Raw genomic sequence first — 22,777 nt, 5'->3', positions numbered from 1 at the left:
CGCAAGAATGCTTGATGAATGAACGAATGAATGGGAGTGAGAGGGTCCATCCCGACGTAGGGCGAGAGGAAAAGTGTAAACACCGATCCCATCAATCTCGATAAAGGAACTCCGGGAGGGGACATCTGCAGTGCTGCTGCGGATACAGATTTCCTGGTTCGCGGAGAGATTTCAGAAATGCCGAAAGAGCGCAACACTGGAAGCTGGCTCGCCGATTACGGCAACCCTAGACCGGCTTCCCCGTAGGACAGCGACATCCTCCATTCGAAGCTGGAGAGCGGCCGATTCCCCTCCCTCGCATAAAAAAGGATTAGCTACCATTGCGGATTCCTCTCCGAACATGTCGAGGTAAGAGTCTGTGCTTTCTTCTCTCTTTTCCCTCATTTGCCGGAATATCGGAGTCTCTTCATTACTTGCACATAGGACACGCTCGCCCCGCGTCCGCCATGCTGAAACAATCGCCGGATAACCAGCACGAAAAATGTACCGGAATTTTTTGATGCTTTTCGGACAAGGCGACTCTTGCCGCCGTACGGTACTTGCGTGGAATTGACGGATTTCGGGAGTTTGGCCGGAAAATCGATGCTCGGATAATAATGTTTTTTTTTCTCCTAATTGGGATTCGGAGAGGTGTTATACGCACGGTGAGGGTTGTAAGATTGAATATGCAACACGGAGAAGAAAAATAATTCGGACTTCTCAGGGAACTATCACTAAAAAAGGGATATCGAAGAACGTGACGATTCTCTACATCATTTAAATCAGATGGATGCATATTTAAGACAAAATATTACTTGAGAGAGAGGGGAATGTTTCTGGTATTTTTAAAAAAATGTTTTGAAAATGCTTGCAAGGGTCTTGAATTATAAAATTGATTTTTCAGAGAAAAACGAAAAATTATACTTGGGCAGTTAAAAGAGGTGCTTTGAGAAATATGCAGGTTTTGTTTGTAGTTTTCTGAATCTGGCTGCGTTTGTTTGTTTATCTGCTTATTCATTAAGTTAAAAACAAAGACCGAGTGCTGTAAGCCACGACTGATATTAAATTGCGATAAACACTTTCCCTTTTACACCTCAGTTGGAGAACAAAAAAATAAGCAGGCAATATTCTTTACACATTGTGAGTGTGTGTGTGGGGGGGGGGGTCTTATTACAGATACATTTCAGACTCCACTGTCAGCGATTGCAAACGAACTATACCCTCCCATATTTTGGATGGTGAGAATTTGTAAGAAGAGGAAAAAAAATAATAATAATAATTCGAGCCTCTAATGAAACTAATATGTCAAAGAAGTGTTGATGCAATCGAACAACATAACATGATTTAATTCAAATTGATGCATATTTAAAGCATAATTTTACTTCAGAAAAAGGTAGTACTTTTGAAAAATGTTCTAAAAATGCTTCCATAGGTCTTGAAATATGAAATTGATTACTAGAGGAAAAGAAAACATTGCACTTTTGATATTTTGTTGTTAAAAGAGGTGTTATCAGAAATATGCAAACTTTTGTTTGTAGTTTACGTAACTGGTTACATTTGTTTACTTATTTATTTATTCATTACATTAAAAACAAAGGCCTTGCGTCACTAATGATAATAAACTTCGGTAAACACACACACACCTCTATTAGAGAGAATTCTCTTTTCAAACACGTAACCATCTTTTCACATTACTAATTGGGGAGGAGGGAATCTTATAACTGACACATTTCAGACTTCAATGTTACTGATTATAAAATACACAATCTCACTCGGTGGAAAAATCGGAACACTGCGAAAAATAATAAAAAAATTTCAAAGGTAGCTTAAATATATTTAAAATAATAATAATAATGATTTAATAATGAGCTGTGGCAATTGACATTTATTCAGAGATTTTCCCCGCATCTAACGTAATTTAAAGCACCCACATCGCTTACGATCCCAGTTACTCATTATTCACTTTTAAAACTAAAATTTATTTCAAACTACAATTTTAATTCACTTGTTTGCAAGTCATTGTTCCGCCAGTCACAACTCTAAAATTCATCACTTGTGATTATTATTTAAAACTTACTCTCTTTATATGAGAAAATAAATTTTAGTCATTTTGAATGCGATTAGTGATTATTATATCAGCGGTGCAGTTCAGGGAAAACGAGTAGAGCGCCACTTATAGAAGAGAACATAGAGTTCCTGAAATTAAAAAGCGGGAGCGCTTGAGGTTAAAGAAATGAGGGGGTGGGGGAGAAGAATGACTGCACAATCGTGTTTGTGTGTTTTTAGTTAATGGGTTCATAACTATAGAATGGCAAAAACAAGCTTAATTTTCTTGTCCAATAGTTATAATTCGTTGTCAAATTTTATGAAAACGCCAATTTAAAAATAATATTTAAAAGTTACATTTTTAAATGTTATTGTGCATGTTTATGAGAGACCGTGCTGATTATATCATCGGCATGAAAATAATAATATCGATGAGTGTGAGCAACGAATGAGTTATTTAATTTATTCGTTTCACTTTTTTAATCAAAAATTTTTAATTTTGGAACGCAAGTTTAACCGTTTTTGTAACATTCAATTTTGCATAAAGTTTGAGAGATAGCTGCCTTTAATCAAAATAATTTTGTCTTTTTGAATCGTCTTTTCATAACGTACCAACAGTTTTTCGTTAATTTTCCTTAATCGCACAATATAAAATTTCACAAAACATAAAATTAAAATAAGGGAGCACGGAGCAACATGTATGTACCTTGCAGTAATTTGTGTTCCTTGTTGGAATGTACCTTGAAATAATTCACAGAATATTCCTCCCGTTTTTTCTGTCTGTTTTTAAACAAAAGTAAACTATAAGAAGGGAGCACGAAGCAATTTGTTTGTAACTTGAAGTGGTTCGTATTCCTTTTTGGAATGTTCCTAGAAGTAATACATATATGATTCCACACTTATTTTTCTGTCTGTTTTTACACAAAATATAAAATTAAAAGGAAAGAGCTCGGAGCAATATGTATGTAGTGTATCTTGAAGTACAGTGGCCGCCGCTTATATGTGAATTACCTTTGCTCTAAGCAGTTTTAATTCATTAAAGCGGCTGATTCAATAAAGCGGCAAGTTCAATAAAGCTAGATTCTGTTCTGTTTTTGTCGATTTGATTCATTAAAGCGGCTGATTCAATTAACCACTGATTCAATTAACCGGCGTCCACTGTATTTCGTATTCCTTGTTGGAAGTTCCTTGAAGTAATTCATAGAAGACTTCTTGCTTTTCCTCCCATAAACTTTATAACTCTGAATCTATGTCTGGAAGTATCTCCTAAAATTCAGATAAATTACGTATTTATTCTACCAATTCTTGAATCTCTTATTAAATACGAAAGCATCTGTCATTAACAAGTTCCCGTAAAAAGTCACAAATGTTTTTTACTACTTTTACAAAATGTAAATAACTGTCACTTTGACAACTTGACTCATAATGCCTTAGAACATGGATGATTTTTATGATGCTTCTTCAAACACCAGGTTTCAGTTTCGATACTTTCATATCATTAGTCCAATAAGTCCCGATATAAGCACACTTAATGAAATATAAACAACCTCAAAACTTGAGTGTCTCCTTTCCCGTAGAAGTTACAAAACGAGATTTTTTTTCCCCTGGACAGGGTTACTAAAGATGAATAATTTTCGCAGACAGAGAGATAGAATGGGAAATAAGTAGACATAGATAAATATATACGGAGTTACTGATAATGAAAAATGGAAAAGCAGCGTAAATAAAGCAGAAATTATCAAGAACATTTGGTGCAGATTTTTCTTGACAATTTGTGCTTCATTTACTTTTTTTTTTTTTTTTTCATTTTAGCATGCTTCAGCACAAAACCATTTTTAATTTAATAACTACAGATAGCTTGCAAGAAATGGATAGAGACAGAAAAAAATATACAAGGAGCGAGACATAGAGTTAACGAAATAGATAGACACAGATAGAAGAAAGAGATAGAAATTGAGAAGGATGGGCAGAGATACATAAATATAGACAGATATAGATGAAAAAATATGGATTTGGGCTTTCGATTATTTCTATTTTAAGACTTAAGAGCCATTGTCTGTAGGGATCAGGCAGGTTGTGATTGTTGGGATTTTTAATTTTCTTTATTTTCACATATGTTGTTCCTTATCATGAATGTAATGTAAATCCGAAATTTGAGCTTTGTCTAACTTACCATTTTTGAGAAAATATTTTTTTTTAGTTTAGGGGGCGTGGCGCATTTTTGCTGGATTTTCAAATTTGCAGTTTTTTATGTGCTTGTTGCCTGAAGCGCCCTTATAATGACATGGATTTTTTAATTCCATATTATTATATAGTCTTGTTAGATACTGTTACATTTGTCAAATCGGTGACACTACGAGGTCGACGTGCACAAACTCCGTTTAAAAATGACCGAAAATGAATTTTTTTTTCTATATTCAAGGCCAATTTTCTCAAAGCGCCTTCATGATGACACCAACGTTTTTAGATCATTTTCTAGCCACACTTACATACATCAAAAATATGTAATAAAATCGGTGTCACTATAAGGGCGCCAGAAGATATTGGAACTTTTATTTGATAAATTTCACAAAAACACAAATATTTAAAATCTAACTGCAACTGTCGCCCTCATAGCAGAGATCTGATACTAAATAAGATTGATAACCAACATGTTTGTCTAACATTTGCCCAAAAAAAAAATCGGTGTCACTCCTATTATTTTTGGAAACATAATCATCCGAAGTTAGTACGTTAAGGCGTTTTTTTATTTATTTATTTAATCTTTTCACACCCAGATAGTTTTTTGAATATATTTATTTTAAATTTAATACAAAGAAGTGTACCTTTTAACATAAACAGCTTTGGGCAGTAAGAGCGTCTTTTTCTTGAATAGAAAATGACCGTTTTGATATAAGTAAAGGCGGATCTATTGTGCATAGTATGTCTAGATTATCATACCAATGCTCGTCTTGTTTTTTCGACTAAACAAATTTACTTATTCGAATTATTCTTGACATATATTTGACCTTAACTTACAAATAGATTGTGTACGAAAGATGCGCAGTGAGAAGCTCTTACAAACATCTTATATAAATGCTTCAAATTGTTCAACTCTAATACATACCCCTGCATTGCCACAAGTTCAATTTAATGAAATTGGACGGGTCCTATCTTTACGAGCTCAATTCAAGTTCACTTCAAAGCAGAAAAAGTATTTATAAGACCAATTTATGATTGGTAAATATACTGGGAAAAAACAACATCGAAGTCAAGTTGCCCACTTAATGAGAAATGCAGTTCGTAACGGGAAAAAACTGTTCGCTATTTCAGAGTATTGTACTATGAACCAAATCCCATCCCTTTTTTCTCGATGGAAGAAACAGAAAAACAAAGGCATTCTCAAATACATCAAATGAGAATATTGAAGAAAGCGAGCATTCAGAGTCTGAAATGGAACTTGAGGATAACATAGACCAAAACGAAGAAAACATTAAGAATCAAATCAACCAGTTACAGAAAGACGGTCATAACTTATTGAAAACTGGTAATTTTGTAGTACTAAAGCATGGGAAAACATGGCATCCCGGAAAAATAGTAGAAGTTGACCATTTGCAAGTTAAGGTCAAATGCATGTCAAGAACAATTCGAATAAATAAATTTGTTTGGCCGAAAAAACAAGATGAGCATTGGTATGATAATCTAGACATATTATGCACAATAGAGCTGCCTGTACCTTAATCAAAAGGGGCATTTTCTATTCAAGAAAAAGATGCTCTTACTGCCCAAAGTTGTCTATGTTAAAAGGTACACTTTTTTTGTATTAAATTAAAAATAAATACGTTCAAAAAACTATCTGGGTGTGAAAAGATTAAATAAATAAATATAAAAAAAAACGCCATAACGTACTAACTTCGGATGATTATATTTCCAAAAATAATAGGAGTGACACCGATTTTTTTTTGTGTGCAAATGTTAGACAAACATGCTGGTTATGAACCTGATTTAGTATCAGATCTCTGCTATGAGGGCGACAGTTGTAGTTAGATTTTAAATATTTGTGTTTTTGTGAAATTTATCGAATAAAAGTTCCAATATCTTCTGACGCCTTTATAGTGACGCCGATTTTATTACATATTTTTGATGTATGTAAGTGCGGCTAGAAAATGATCTAAAAACGTTGGTGTCATCATGAAGGCGCTTTGAGAAATTTGGTCTTGAATATAGAAAAAAATTTCATTTTCGGTTATTTTTAAACGGAGTTAGTGCACGTCGCCCTCGTAGTGTCATCGATTTGACAGCTGTAACAGTATCTAACAAGACCATATAACAATATGGGATTAAAAAAATCCATGTCATTATAAGGGCGCTTCAGGCAACAAGCACATAAAAAACTGCAAATTTGAAAAAACAGCAAAAATATGCCACGCCCCCTAAAAGAAAAAAATTATTTTCTCAAAAACGGTAAGTCAGACAAAGCTCAAACATATGTGACAATAAAGAAAATTAAAAATGTCAACAATCACAAATGCCTTAAACTGCCTGATTCTTACAGACAGTGGCTCTTAAGAATGCGTTTTTAACTAGCAATTTAATGTAATAAATTTTTAACATTTTATGAGAGAAGTTATTAATTTCATTGTCTTCTCTCTATCTCGTAGGCTACGCGCATCATGAGTTTCTCTTTATCTGATTATTTTTCGATCTTCGCACTGAAAGTGTTCAGGTTATTTCTATCATTTAAATTCACTCTGGTTAGCTATTTATGAAAAGCTATAAGTTATCAGTATTATAATGCAATGTTTATTGTGATTCAGTTGTTATTAAAACATGTTGGAAAATTATTTTAAATTTCAATTTTGATCATTGATGTTATTTAACGAAGTCATATGTATAAGAATATCAAACATTTTATTGTTTTGAAAAATAGTTTATATCCCTGTGGCATCAGGAATTTATTTCCCTTGCTGTTTCTTGATTCTAAAAATACAAACGAAAACAAACTAGATGCACATATCTATTTTTATTATTTAAGCTCATCGACCATTTGTATTCTCATATTTTATAACGGTAAGGGATCTCCAGAAAAATTATGTTTTGTGACTTATTAAATGAATCGCGACGAAGAAAAGAGAAGGAAAAGACGATCAATGGAATCTTTTACTCCTCGCCGGCTCCGAAAGTAACAGTTTGAATTGCACCTTGTGTGCCTGATGAACACACCTGAGTAAAGAAACCGAGACTTGGGAAGCAGCGGACTTTTGCCGCCATCTAGCGTCGATGATTTTAACAAATCAATTTGCTCTGAAAATTGAATGTTTTCAAGCATTTCAGTAGGAGAAATTACTAGCAGTAGTGACAAAGGGGGGGGGGATTTACATTGGTACAGCAACAAAAAAAATAAATAAATAAAAAAAACGAACAAAAAATAGATTCTTTTTTTTGTTTCTACGGGTCCTATATATCTCTTAATATAATACATACAGAGGTGCCCACCTGAGAGGGGGGTGGGGGGTCATGGCAGGCTGCGCCATTAAAATTTTTAGGGGGGATGTTTTTAGGGGTATTTTTCTCTTTTTAAGAGGGGCTCTTGTATTTGGAGGGGGTCTTCACCATAAGAAGAAGGTGCGCCCTTGCTCTTAGGGGAGAGGCACCCCTGTTATACCTATCAACCTATTTATATCTATCCGTCTACATACTTATATCCATCTATCAATTTTTATCTAGTCGTATCTTGCTTATAATATATTTATCTATTCATATAACTATGTATTTATCTCAAAAAATCAGTAATCCAACGTCATAAAGCACAAAAATTGCAAAATATTGCAGACACGTGTTTCGGTGTTACAAGGAACACCTTTTTCAATGCAAAGAAGTGTGAGCTTCTGGATGAAAAGTCATCCGAGAAAAGCAACACGGTGGAACAAGAGATAGTATAAATATCAAAAAATAGAAATTAAACAAAACAAAAAATATAAAATGACACCTGGAGGCAAAATTTATTGTATAATTCCATCAGGAAAAAACTGTTAAGTTATAAGTTTTCCAAGAAAACCCATTAACAATGTAAAAAGTCCAAAAATTTATTTCTCTATCTCACTCTGTTTACTTATATATTTATCTATGTAAATATATCTTTATATCTATATTTATTTCTCTATGTTATTATATGTTACTCTATGTCTTCTCTGTTTATCTATATATTTATCTAATATCTATCTATGTATATCCATCTGTTTTTATTTACCAATTTATTTCTATACATCTATCTCTTTATTGTCTAACTGTGTAAAAATAAATGAAAATCCTCTCCATGAAATTTTTTTCACTACGCCAAGGACTAGCAGTAAACATGCGGAAAAGAGAAAGGTCTCTTCCACTTCTTATTAAATTATTTAAAAGAAACAAAAAATAATTTGCCCCAAAATTTTGTTGAATAACCATGAAGAAAATAATAGATAGTGATTTTACTTTTGATTTATTATTTTTTATTTCACAACTAACCAGAAACTGTTTAAATTTAGTACACTATTAATGCAATTGCTTAACTAAAGCAAAAATTGTAAAAGATAAGAACGGTGACATTTTCCAAACCTTCATAATTCAGGTGTTTCTTTTTAAGACAGGTTTCCATTTCGACATAGACTTATTCACTTGTGTTGAACATACGTTCAGCGTAGAATTGACACGCTCTGTACGAATTCCGACTGGTTTAGACAGGCAGAGAAGGGGTCAAGGGGGTCATGACTTGCTTTTAAATGACCAAAAATTGCCTAAAGCTGCCCAAAAATGACACTTGTGACCGCCCCCCTTCGGGAAATGAACGCCCTCCAAAACCAGAAACTGGATTTAGGGCATCATGAGCTTTGCCAAAATATAAAGGGCAAACTAACGAAACGCTTAAGTCAACAAAAATATTTTCCTCTACCTTTATAACATACACAATTCAGAGAAAGGAAGGAGATGTTTCGTTTCGTAACGGAAATCTTATCTCACTGTTAATTGATACTTCCTCTAAATCACCGCAAAGATACAAATTTATCAGAGTCAAAGCTCACTTTAAAACAAAATGTAATCTAAACGTGTTTGTTGTTAACATGAGAGGGGAAAACAAATGGACAGGTTAGCATGATAGTGATGATAATTTTTGATGATGAATAATGATGATAATTTTTCTGAATCGTCTGACAAAATTTGTCGAATATGGAAATTTTTGGAAGATCACAGTGACCTTCCGTGACACTCCATCCCCCTGAGTACAGTCAATGGAATGGAATCAATCCTTAGAATTTGATTTCGCAATCAATTTTCAAATCAAAAAAGCGCATTTTAAGAGCCTAACAACAATGATTTTAGCTCTTTGTTTTCCATTGCCTTACCAACCAATTACTAATAACTCAAATATTTAATCGGTTCAATACAGGTATTCTCTATACGCAACAGCGAAGGAGGTAATTACTCATTTGTATTTCGAAAGCAAATGCAACCGTGCGTTCCATAGGACCCCAGAAAATTTTACCAAGTAAAAAATATCTTCGAGTATAAATATTCCCTAACTTTTAAAAATGTTTTACAAAAACACATTTTTTTCTTCGTACGAGATTTATTTTCGAAATAGATAAATAATGCATTGTGACGTATTTTGGTTATTATTAACACAATATTAATAAGTTCCTTTCAAAATAAAATCGCTCTCATACAGTTTCACGGTGTTTTAAATATAGAATCCGCTGGTATGTTGAATAGTAATACATCAGCGAAAAACACGACTCCAGACAAGCAGCAAATTACCAACAGTGCTATTACTTTGAATGGAGTATTGATGGGCTGCTACTAAATATTCCTATTTCTCTCATGTTATCGATTTCATAACTATATTTTTGTACTCTTTAATCATTTTTCCAATATGCAACATGCATTTGATCAACTACATGTAAATATTTATGTAATAGATGAATAATGATGTATGTAACTATTTTTTGGCTTGTAAAATATCACTTTAATTGGAATTTTATAGGCAAAAGGAAGAGTGAAAATACACTAGATTAGATAAAAATATATTCGTATTCAACTTTTTTCTCCTCAACATGAATGAAGTAATCGTCAAGGTAAATTTCTTAGTCATCCGGGATTTTTGGAACATTATATATATATATATATATATATATATATATATATATATATATATATATATATATATATATATATATATATATATATATATGGTGTTTCCGAATGTCGTGTGCAAAGTTGGGGACGAGATAGAGAACACGATAAACAGTAATAGTTATACTGGAACATATGGCCCACAAAACCAAAAACTGAGGAATGTGAAAGAGGTTACAAATTTATTTCACTAAGAGGATTTCAAAGTGTAATTTAGTTTTAAAGAAAAGTTTAAAGCTGTTGTTAAAATTTTGCGGTCTGCGGTTATAGTACACGCGTCACATATCAACGCTGCAATCGATAAAACTTGTGAAAATGGCTGGTCATTACGACAATTCGTGCGTTGTCATTGCGACGCATGTAATATAGCTGCAGGCCTTAAATGTAAGCAACGGTTTCAAATCTTTCTTAAAATCTAAAATGCTGCGTAAAAACGTCTTTGTGTAACAAATTTGTAACCTGTTTCGTATCAGTTCGTTTCTAGCTTCGCGTGCATGTAACGCGTCAGCCTTGCATTTGCGGCCAAATGTCCCTGTATAATTTTTGCTTGTCATCCTGTTCTCTACTTCCCCTCCAAGTTTGTACACGACATTCGGGGACACCCTTTAAAATATCTAAAATTATTATATAACTGCATCTCATGAAAATTTTTATTGTTAATCTTACTGATTTGTAAGCCAGATACTTTTTACTGACCATTTTTCTTTGAGAAAATTTAGCGACTGAATGAAAAAGTAGCTCCTAATTAAGGCCACTTAACGTGTTTTGCTTGTCAGAAATGCAAGGGGCTTAAAGGTTGTGCAGGATATATAAATTTGTACCAGGCTTGATTTTAATTGGAGCTTTTGGGAGCTTAGCTCCCGTACTTCTTCTCAATCTTACGCAACGTTTCTCATTATTTGCGGAATTAAAACTTTTACACATAAACATACAAGTTCTTAAGACTATAAAGCTCCCACACTTATTTTGCTGTAAATTCAACCCTATATATATATATATATATATATATATATATATATATATATATATATATATATATATATATATATATATATATATATATATATATTATATATATATATATATATATATATATATATATATATATATATATATATATATATATTATATATATATATATATATATATATATATATATATATATATATATATATATATTTTATATATATATATATATATATATTTATATATATATATTTTATATATATATATATATATATATATATATATATTTATTTATTTATTTATATATATATTTTATATATATATATATATATATATATTTATTTATTTATATATATATATTTTATATATATTGAGAGAGAGAGAGTTGGTGGATACGTAATAGCTTTTAAAATTAGGTTATGTTTAGGACTGTAATTTGAAATTTCTTCTATTTTACTTCATGGCACTTAGAACCAGGTAAAGTAAGTCTTCTTCCCCATTTGGAAGAATTGTTGCTTTAACAAATATTCATTTTCATTACGTCACATTTCTAACCAATTTTTCATTGGAACATGCGTTAAAAACTAATCAATAAGACATTAAGCAAATTTTTGTTGGATGCTTTCATAAATGTTCTGAAATTTCCTATCACTTGATAAAATCTGAAGATGAAATAAATTTCCACCATTAAAAGAATCTTTCTGTTTTCTGTTTGATATTTTATGTAGCTTGCTGTAAAAGACACGACTGCTAATAACTCGCTATTAACATTTTTTTTAACTTTGCTAATCTGTCAAATGACATTTTGTCGCAAAAATATTTTCTGCAAATTGGAAAAAATTCCCATTAAGTCCATCAGTTCTCCTAAAGATATCCGGCGAAGCAAAAATCTCGCCAACTTCGCCTGAAACTCACATTGGAAGCTTGCCAAATGTAAAACAACCAAGCGCAATTGCTGCAGTTCCTCTCTTTGAATGAAACAGGAGACAATATATCTGTTTGTTTATTTGTTTTTGTTTATGTATCTATTTAATTTTATTTCAATTTTATTTTGATGTTCTAAACGTGATGTGGATAGTTATTTAGATTGCAATAAAAAGTAGCTATTTTCCAGTTTAAAAAAATGTATTTTTAAGCAGAAATGTCGAAACAAAGCACATTTGTGTCTATAGAGAGTACTAGTTTACTGGTTAACTCTTAAAAATGCTTTTTTAGTAGATTTAACAAAGCTCATTACATTGAAAAATTTGTCTTTTGCCACACAGAGCTAAAAAATTACTTTTTATTTCATTTACTTCTTTTTTTTTTTTTTTTTTGAAATTTTATTTTTTTCGGTTAGAACAGTAAATCAAAGTTATTTGCTAAGAGAAGAAAAACATTTGCTGCATATGAAGCTTATAGTTTCTTCGTATTGAGTCACTGAAACAGTTTTAAAAATAATTAAAAGGTTCTTCTGACATCACTGAATGCAATTTCAAAGATAAAAAATACTTCCGATAAGCTTTGTGACATGCATATATTTGCATTAAATTTAACTACAGGTCAACGTTTCAATCTACTTACAAGTAATTTACTTTTTTTTATTGAAATGCTATTTGATATCTGTGACTCTGAAAAGCAAGCTTTTTTCAGTCCAAAATACTACCAATATTATTGAGCAGCTTAAGCATTTGGATCTAAAATTGTTGGTTAGTAAAAAGTTTCGTTGAGAGAGATTGGAAAAAATATGTAAAATGGTCTTTCAAAAGTTTTGTTAATTTTAGTTTATCTTCTTAAAACTATATTTATTGTGTGCTTAACAATGGTGATCTCCTATTTGTGGAAATGTAGCTGCGTAATTTTACTTGAAATCTTTAGAAACATTCCACTTAATTACGTAATAGGTTTTCAGCGAATAACAGATTATGTTCTATATGTGAGTTATATGGTTGAAAATCGCTTGTTTTTATGTTTTAAAAATCTGAAACATTAAAAATCCTACATTAATTGCAAAGATACATAATGCTAATATGCATAAGTGGATTAACCGACGTTATAGACTGCATGTGCGCCTGAATGAATTAGCGGCGAAAGTTTTATAGCACACATTTTAAAGAAATAATTATTAAACTTTTTAAAAATCATTGATGTTTTGAATTGATAAATAATATGCATGGAAATGTGAATTAGCTTGTGTATGTATGTCACAGTATTAAAAGACCTCCACATTGCTCTTAGAATTAATTAAATTACAGATGTTCAAATTTAGGAATGCTTTTTTTTTCTATTTCCAATAAAAATACCAAAATTAATTCTTTTGAAATTGTTTAGCTCATTAAATACAGTACATTTTGAATGTTTAAATAACCAAAAACATCTTAGATCACAATTTTTTAATGTGCTTTTGTTCGTTTCACTCCACAAAATGTCCTGTATTTAAACATTTTCAGGATGATAAAAATTAAAGCAAGTTAAGTCCTGAATCTAAATTAAGTCAATGATTTATCATCAGGTACAAATAGTATGAAGATATTGAAAGTTGATTCAAAAAATGTCCTTTAAGCTATAAAATACAATTTTTCATAAAAAGTTTCTAAACTTATAAGTTTTACTAGTATCATATACAATCATTTTCTTTATTGAAAGTGCTTTGTCTGAAATTGAGTTCAGCTCCAGGAAAAATACTTAACTACCTCCGACAAAAAAAAGTTTCTAATTTTTTAAACTTTAAAGGATCGTCTACAAATGATGTCAGGCTTTGAGTTGGGAGTTCTTGAAGTCGCAAGTTTGATGGGGGGAGGGAGGGAGTAACAAGAAGTGTTTAAAGACACATTTTTTAGAGCATTATATTTATTTGTGTAACAAGTAACCGAGAAGTTCTAGATATCATTCGGGGGAGGGAAGAAGTGGATGAGTTATTTATGTAACAAGCGTGACGTGTGACAAAAGGGGGGAGAGGGTCAGGTGAAGTGTGAAACTTTGTGACAAAGGGGGGAGAGAGAGGGAACGAATATGTATAAAAACCTGTGACATTTAAAGACAGCTCCAATATAAATCTTCACGGGTCAGCTTTCAAGAGTTTTATTTTTAACATCCGGACCAACAGAATAAACAGATGCTTTTTGCTTTGGAACCCACTAGTTGATCACTAATTTTTAAAATGTCATAAAAATAGAGCTTGCCTGTCATTACAACATCACATTTTTGGATTTCCATTACTTTTGAAACTAAATCATAATCGCTACTACGTATCATTGTTAATGTGCAATCTACATTTAATAGATAGAATTTAGTAAAAATGACCCACTGTGGAACTGTGAAAGATCCATTTATAATTCAAATGATTCAGCTGAAAATAAATTCTCTAGTTAATAATTTCTCCTCCAAAGATCTCCCGACATTTGGATACGTTAAAGCGAGTATCTTTATGAGATGTGCTTGCTTCACATCGTAGTAAATTGATTTTTTTGAAGCCTGAAATGTTATGACTAATCACAATACTACAGAGCTAAAGCCTTTACTAGAGTCTTAGGTCTGTTCATTTAAATTGGCTAGACCGACTAATGAATGAACAGTTTAATTTTTTTTTCTTTTAATAAGGTTTCAAAAGATTTTTCGTAGATGAATTGGTTGTAATATCTTCTTTACATTTCGAAAAAGGAAATGGTTGGAATAAGCTGTGTCTTGTTCACCGGTTGAGGGCGTTCAGTCATGGAATTAGTGAACGTTTTTCATTTCAACCCCTAAAAAACCCGACGCAGAACTGGAAAGGTTCTCCCAGTCTTTTTAAAAATAATTACATACATCAATTGAAGTGTTTTTTCTCTCATGAGCCTAAGGCTCTAGTTTTTAACAATGTTATGAATTGCGTTTAAGTGTTCATACACTGGTCAGGTATAAAGTAAAAATAATTGGTATAGGTATATCCCCAGGAAGGCAGTTTTATGTATAAAGTTATCGTAGTGGTGACTTTTTGCACAAATACAGGAAAGGGTTTTACGTTATAACTAGGATCGCGCCGATTAGCAAATTGACCGATTAATGATCATAATTATTATTTTTGATACGTAGTATTTCTCTATCTTTTTTTTTTTCTTTTATAATTTCGACTTTATAAATCGTTAATAGTTGATTTCTGACAGAGGATTTATTTTTCTCCACTTTCCTAATTTTCCCAACATAATTTCAGCATTTGTTTTGCTTTTATTCTGTGTATTATTATACTACAAGTTATAGCAATGTTTGCTGAAAATTAAATTTATTTTTTGTTAATAAATGTATTCATCATAGTTTCTTGTTGCAGGAACAATTAAAAAAAATATTTTGGAAAATATATTTTTCTTCCGACTAACGTGAATGAATGAAATGTACGTCGTTTATATTAGTCAATTATGTCCCCGAAAAGCAAAAGAAATTCTGTTTTCTGTGTCTCCCTCTTGGCTGCTACAGCCGACATTGAATTGTAAGTCTTAGAGAAGAGGAACTTCCTGAATGAGAGACCGTTTATGTGTCGCTTTACTGCCGTAGCTAACCTTCGGCAGAAAAGCTTAATTTCGGTGTTTTATGGGATACTAGATAGGTATGGATCGCAATTCCGTATGCGTTTCAGAGGGACATTTAAATGCGGTGAATTTATAGTTAGAAGTAATGTAAACGTGGTTGAAAGAAAAACTAGTTTTTATTTAATACTGTATGCTTTTACGTAGAAATATTGAATTTTTTAAGTTGGTCTAACACTTTTCAAATAACTGACAAAATAAAATTCAAATCTTAGAGCAGAAGAACTTCATGAATGAGTAATCTTTTATATGAAGCTTTACTGCTGTAGCTAACCTTCGGCAGAAAAGCTTAGTTTCGGTGCTTCATGGGATACTGGATAACTATGGATCGCAATTCTAAATTCGATTCAGAAGGATATTTAGATGCGGTGAATTAGTAATAGAAGCAATGTAAACGTGGTTTAAAAAAAAAATTACCACGATAGTTTTTTAATGACCATGACAATAACCATGATAGTTTTTTTTAACCACGATAGTTTTTAATGACCATGACAATAACCATGATAGTTATTTTTTTAACCACGTTTGACTGCCAATTTATAATTTTGGTAGAATGCCTAAGATTGATGTATTTCCCCTCCATCATTTATTTTCACCTCAAAAACAATGACATCCATAAAGTCTGTCACGGAGGTGAGGAATTTTCCAATAATATAGGTCTAATGGATTCATTTTTCAAGGAAATAATTTTCTTCTCCCTTGCTACAATCTGCACACATTAAGCATATGAAAACATGTTCACTTTTTTTTTACATAAATTTACATCCCTGAAATTTAAGTTCACGGAGGTGAGAAGTCACAATAACCACACTTAGTGTTAAAACAAAATTTATCTTCTTGTTTTTCGAAAAAAATCTCAAAACATCTTTAGAGCTGAAAATAAACAAGGTTTGTTGTAACCCTTGTATCATGGAAAATAATATTTGATGTCATTACTGCCACGTGTTAATGAGGAATGACATTTTGTGTTTAGGTAACGGAGGTGAGAATTTATTGTGTGACATGACTTCCTATCCTACTAAAACGAACTAAAACACAATATTAAAAAATTAAATGTATTTAAACAATTAGTATTTGAGACACTTGTGAAAGAAGTACTAAATAAATAAGTATATACTTTTAATTAAACAAGTTATTAAGCAACATAAACAGTCACACAGGTGATATGCCACGGAGGTGAGAATTCACATGTTGTGAACCAAAAATATACTGAAATAAAAATTGTTATTAAAAAATTGTTGGTAGGTTTAAATAGATATATTTTTCGTGAAATTAAAAAGCACTGTTAAATGAATTGTTCCTTAAAGTTTTTACTGTGAAAGGAGTGTGACAGAAAATTTACGCTTTTTGAAAAGTAACCCATATATGGTTTTTATTTACAAAACCTTATACGCTCACACAAAAGTCTTAGGTTGGTTTTTGAACTGTTACTCTCTAAAAACAAAACTTTTAAAAATGACAAATAATTTTTCAAATTTGAACATATCGCCGAGTCAAAATGGCTCCGACTATGTGGTATTCAAACTTGAAACATTCAAATACTCATCAAAAACTCAAATCAACATGTGCTCATTTTCGAGGTATTTGTGCTCATTTTTGAATAAGTAATAATTTCCAAATTGAGTATTAACCGAGTTATGTACTCATTTTTGAGTATGAAATAATTCAGCACACTATTTGAAAACATAACTACTCATATTTGAAACAAAAGGTTTCAAAGAAATTTGAAAGCATGAATATACTCATTTTTAGACTTCGTTTTTATCAGTGTATACTTTTATTATAATAGTTTAGTTTCTCAACCTATGAAATGAATGCCTTTTTATGCACATTTTCACTGCTGTTAAAAAAAATAATAAAAACTTATCATTTTAAATTTCATTTTGTTGTCGAGACCAAAGGCATCGATTTCATTTTCTGGCCTGCTCGTTCTTCCTCAACTCATTTTTCAAGAGGAAGTAAGAACAGATAGCTGATCTCCCATCCCCCATAACCATCCATTTTCTTACATCAAATGAAAATCCCTCTTCTTACTGAAATCTTACAGTCGACTGTTAAAGACATCCGGAAAAGAAAAATCGTTTTACATTAGAAATGGAAGAAAGCGTGGAAACAGAACAACGGGCCTGAGCAAGAAAAATCATTTAAAGAGAAAAATAAATTGCGTTGTTAAAAAAAAAAGAAAAAGCGAAAAGGGGAATAGTGAATACTAATACATTAATGCTCGGAAACTGTCCTATTTAAACGTGTTTGAAATACGTCTAAAAATAAAGAGAGATAGAAAAAAAAAGATAAATTTAGTTTGGATTTTTTCTAGAACGATACTTAGGTACCGCATCTTATATAAATTCAGCAAAAATGAAAGCGTGATATGCAAATGCAATTACATGAAAAATATTTATTTGCTGCTTTTCAATATGTAGGTAACTTTATGTGTATAAAAGTATGTAACAAGAATCGACGAAGATTCAACGAGATTTGTTTCGTATTAATAGAGATTTAAAATTTTAGGTTTATTGCAGTTTTATATTCTTGGAGAAAGTAACACGTTTTTCACAACAAACTGCGCCGCGTTTGATTTCATTTTCTCTTAATTTTATTTTGATAAGTTTTCCACCAACTCGATGAGAAAAAAAATTGTAATGTCATTTTACGCTGTCTTAAACTTACATATATTTTTTTTTGTTTTTACTTAGTTACTTTTTCGTATTTTTTCCTATAGGTTATTATTGTTATTATAGCTATTATAGTTACTATTTATATTATTATTGCTATTATTATTATTATTATTATTATTATTATTATTATTATTATTGCTGTTATTATTATTACTATTTCCTTTTTTTTTTTGCTGTTATTATTATCGCTTATATGATTGCTGTTCAAAATAATTAGTGACATTTAATGCTCCAGTAAACTATTTTTCGCAATTTAGCTTCATGATATTCTAGAAGTTTAATGAAAAAAAAATGTACACTATACTTCTGAAAACTCGGGGATATGTTTTAACATGATAGAAATTATAAGCTTAAAAAAGAGTCAAATGTTTTAGCATTAATAAAAGTCTTCGGATTCAAGTCTCAAAAATTAATTAAGTCATCACATTTCGATGATTTGCATAAAATCTCATTTTATACATCAAAAGAATGATTAATCATTCATGTTAAAAGAATATGGTTGGTCAGTCAGTTCCAAAAGAAATGTTTTTTAAGTACTTTGAAAAATTCAACCGCAGTTGATACTCGAAGCAAGTAATATTTGTTGTTTTTATGACTATTTTAACCTTTACGTTTATTTTTAGAAATGAAAATGTTCGAGCCCTTATAAACAGTTTTGTTTCAAAAGCAAAGACTTTATGTATAATGGAATGCTGAGGAAATTTAGTTACGTAGTTGTTCAGTAAACTTTTTTCAAAAGCATTTTTAGCTTTAAATCCGTGTAAAGCTGAAACTATGTTTATCTATATGCATAAGATGAAAATTAGGGGACTTTGCATGAATAATCTAGCAAAAAGTTTGCAGTGTAAAAGATTTTTAAAACAGAAGTAGGATTTCGTAAACTGAGCATATATATGACCTGACATTCGGCCTTCAGAAATCCGGCAGGACCCAAAATTCCTAAATAAAAAAAATCCAATTTAAAAGTTGCAATAACCAAAGCTTCAAAAGAGGCATTTGTGTTTTTCGTTTTTAAATAATAATTATTCCGTGTAGCAGGTAAAACTTTAGGAAGTTAAGAGAACAATTGAGAATGTTTTATTGAATTTTTGGGAAATATGAAAGCTTTAGCAGAAGGAAAATGAAGTAAACATGTTTCAAAAATGATAGGACTTAAACAGTTTCCTTAATCGTGTAAGAAAAGTTTCGTTTTTTCGATCGTGATCGTTTTACAGCAGGAAGCTTTCGTGAAACTCCGCTCACAAATATCCCTTTCTGGGAGAATTTCGTAGTTTTGCTGAAATTCGGCAGATATTTTCTTCGTTAGTTTGTTCGAGAGAAGGTAGTAAAATTCGGGAATTTCCAGAACGAATCGGGAGAATTGGTAGCTATGTGTATGCGTTCTATTCTAGAATTAAAATTTTCTTTTGTAGATTATTGTAGTAATTTGACATTTCATTTAAGCTAACGAGGTTTTAACTTCTAAATCTTCTTCATATTGATAGCAAAACTGCTGTACGGAGCAAAAACTTCAGCAAAATGCTATGTCTATCATGAAACAATCGAAATTTATTCTTTAAAACTTGATCTATGCGCCAGTATTAGAGTCTAGTCACCCAATATAACGGTACTTCTGAATAAGGGGTAACTGCGTTTTTTTTTTTTTCCGACAACTGCGGAGAATCTTGGAATTATTTGTATAAGAGTTGTTTCTTCGTTTTGTAACCAGAAACTGTGGTCTGAGGTGCATTTGCGGAGGTTACAGGGTTCAGTGCTACAGTAATAAGGTTGCACCGTTCTTATACGTTGAACATTATAAGCAAATTGCTTATAAAACTTTACAAGCAATTATTTCTACCATATTAACATTAAGGCTTGTGCTTTTTCAGTATTTATTTGATTTTAAGCAAAATTAATGCATGTGATCAGAAATCAAAATCAGGTTGGAGAAGCGTACAATCTGGGGAAGGGGGGAATATTGAGTGAAATACGCAACATGGGCAAAAGCTAGTTTCTTTTTCATCAGAAAAAAAAATACTGGAGATGTGGTAAAGATGAAAATTGTACCGTGTATGTGATTTTGGCAGGCTCATTTTCAAATTATTGGGGGAATGTACAGTGGGTTTATTTCCCTTGTCAAAGACAATTGGAAGAAAATTGTACCGTGTGTGTGATTTTGGCAGGCTCATTTTCAAATGATTAGGGAATGTACAGTGGGTTTATTTCCCTTGTCAAAGACGCCTAAAGGAAATTCATATAGACATTGCTGCTAATCGAAAAAAGAGTAGATTTTTGTTTGAAGTGCAAATTATTGATTTGTGAAATTGCGATCAGCTGTTTTCTAGATTTTTTTTGTGGAACCCCAAAATGAGAGCCATTCCGTGTAACAAAACTTGTTTTCTGATTTTCGAAAAAATTAAATTTGTAAGTAACGTTTTAGGTTTAAGTTTTTAAACTCAAATGGCCCTTATCCCAGATTCCTGAATTTCATTTTATGATCAATGTAATTTCTTTTCTTAATAATTTTAGTTGTAAGAGTCAAAAACAAAAGGCACCCCACAGTCTTGGCTTTTGGCTTCTACCCTACTTTGCTCAAGCTAGAAACAAGGTACATAAATGTTGTTTCATGGTTTTAAGTACACGGAAAAAAATGAATAAAAGTTATGCAAATGTGCATCAAAAGAAAATCCACTCCACTTTTACTTTCATTCTAGAAATTGACGATGTGCAACTTTCCCACTTTCATCGTAATCAAACGTTTCAGCGCCACGAATCTGGCTTAGGAGTGTGTCTTCATTTACCACTCCTAACATCCATGAATCAATGCTGGCCCTGATTATGATGGATTTGGATTTTATTCATAGGCAACTTTGGTTGTCAGTGAGATCCTTATTTAAAATTCATTTTTGCTGTAGGAATTATATTAAGAAATCTCTTTCAAAGTATCCTGTATCTTCCCTGCGGTCTACCTCCGAAGAAAAGAAATCCATCCAGCATTTTTCATTTCGAGGGCTGACGGGATATTTATATTTCATGTCGAGAAAAGAGATTTTCTTCTCGCCTTGATAAATAATACATGAAGGCTTCCGGAAAAGAATCAAACATCGGGGCCAATTCTTGTATGCTAGTCTCATTTCGCTCTTTGCTTCTCCGAACCAGCTTTGCGCGTACATCGGATCGGCCCTCCCTAATACCACTGAAAAAGAAAGTCGGAGCGTTAATACATTTTCCAATCACTCGGCTTTCTTTCCTCTCAAACGAGCCTTAACCTTAAAAAATGTCTCCGAACCTTTCTTTAACAAGTATGATTTCATCGATTTTGCCGGTTCTTATGTTTTCGAGACGTTTGACAGGATTCAGCGAGTGCTTGCGAAATACTCTCTCGAAAACAAGTTAAGTATGAAAATACATTTATTTTTGATCCCATCTGCTTGTTGTGTATAAAAGATTGAACGTTATTGCATAGAAAACATCGCTTCTATGCATTTCGGGCAGTTTCTTTTTTAACCCTTCAGACGTACCTCGTTTTCTTTTTCTTTTTCTTTTTTTTTTTTTTTTTTTGTTATGATCATTCGTCTGAAACTTGATCTTTTACATTTTTTGCATACTTGCTTTTTAGATTTTTTCGTAATTTTGTTTGTGGTAACACAAAACAAATAAAATAAATGCAGGTATTTTTAAATTTATAAATAGACATTATGCTTTAAGTGTTCAGACTGACTAAACGTTTACGCTGCAGAGAGAAAATGACCGGCTCCAATTCCAGAAATTTTAGAACCTTCGACTCTGACACCTTTACCCTAAAATCAGTCCGACTCAAACTCTTCGACTACGACTCCGCGGCCCTGTAAGAAACTGATGCTCCATCTAAAGGTTTAAGATAGGTAACCCAGGGGAAAATTTTTTAACAAAATTTCTATTGAATTAGATATTTGAGCTATTTCAGAGTAAAGTAGGCATTCTAATTTCAAAACTGCAGTTAGTTTTCCTTTACCATGTCAGGATTTTTTCTCTACACCTTATGAGTACAGTCGAGTTCCGACTTACGCGAGGGATACGTTCTAAGACCCCTCGCGTAAGTCGAAATTTCGCGTTGTGAAAAAGAGTATAAAAAAGACTTTTTGAGAAACATAAACAATTATTTTAGACACTTGTAAATACCCTTTTGACTGCTTAAAACCATTCCTTAAGTATATGTCAATATTTTCCACATAAAGAACTGAATTTATACTGCATTAAAAAAAAAGCTACTTAATATAAAATACAGTTATGATGAACAAAATCAATGATCAGTGGAAGAGTGAGACAAAGTGCAATATTGTATGTACAGTATACAATAATATTAATAACAACGAAATGCAACCCTATTACACTACTCTACAGTATATATGGTAATAATAATTACTATAACTAAAAAACTGAATATTATGATGGGTGCTGATG

General features: G+C 31.7%; 1 protein-coding gene across 1 annotated transcript in view; it reads left to right on the top strand.

Moving 5' to 3' along the window:
* Positions 1-250: 250 nt before the first annotated feature.
* The window catches only part of LOC129218965 (E3 ubiquitin-protein ligase PDZRN3-like), a 63,203-nt gene continuing 40,676 nt past the window's right edge, over positions 251-22,777 (top strand). The window contains exon 1 of the mRNA XM_054853285.1: positions 251-348. The gene's annotated coding sequence lies outside the window, so the exon portion shown is untranslated. The remainder of the gene's footprint in view (positions 349-22,777) is intronic.

This window comes from Uloborus diversus, chromosome 3, assembly GCF_026930045.1.
Source record: "Uloborus diversus isolate 005 chromosome 3, Udiv.v.3.1, whole genome shotgun sequence".
In the NCBI taxonomy this organism is placed as follows: Eukaryota; Metazoa; Arthropoda; class Arachnida; order Araneae; family Uloboridae; genus Uloborus; species Uloborus diversus.
This window is presented reverse-complemented; position numbering and strand designations above follow the sequence as displayed.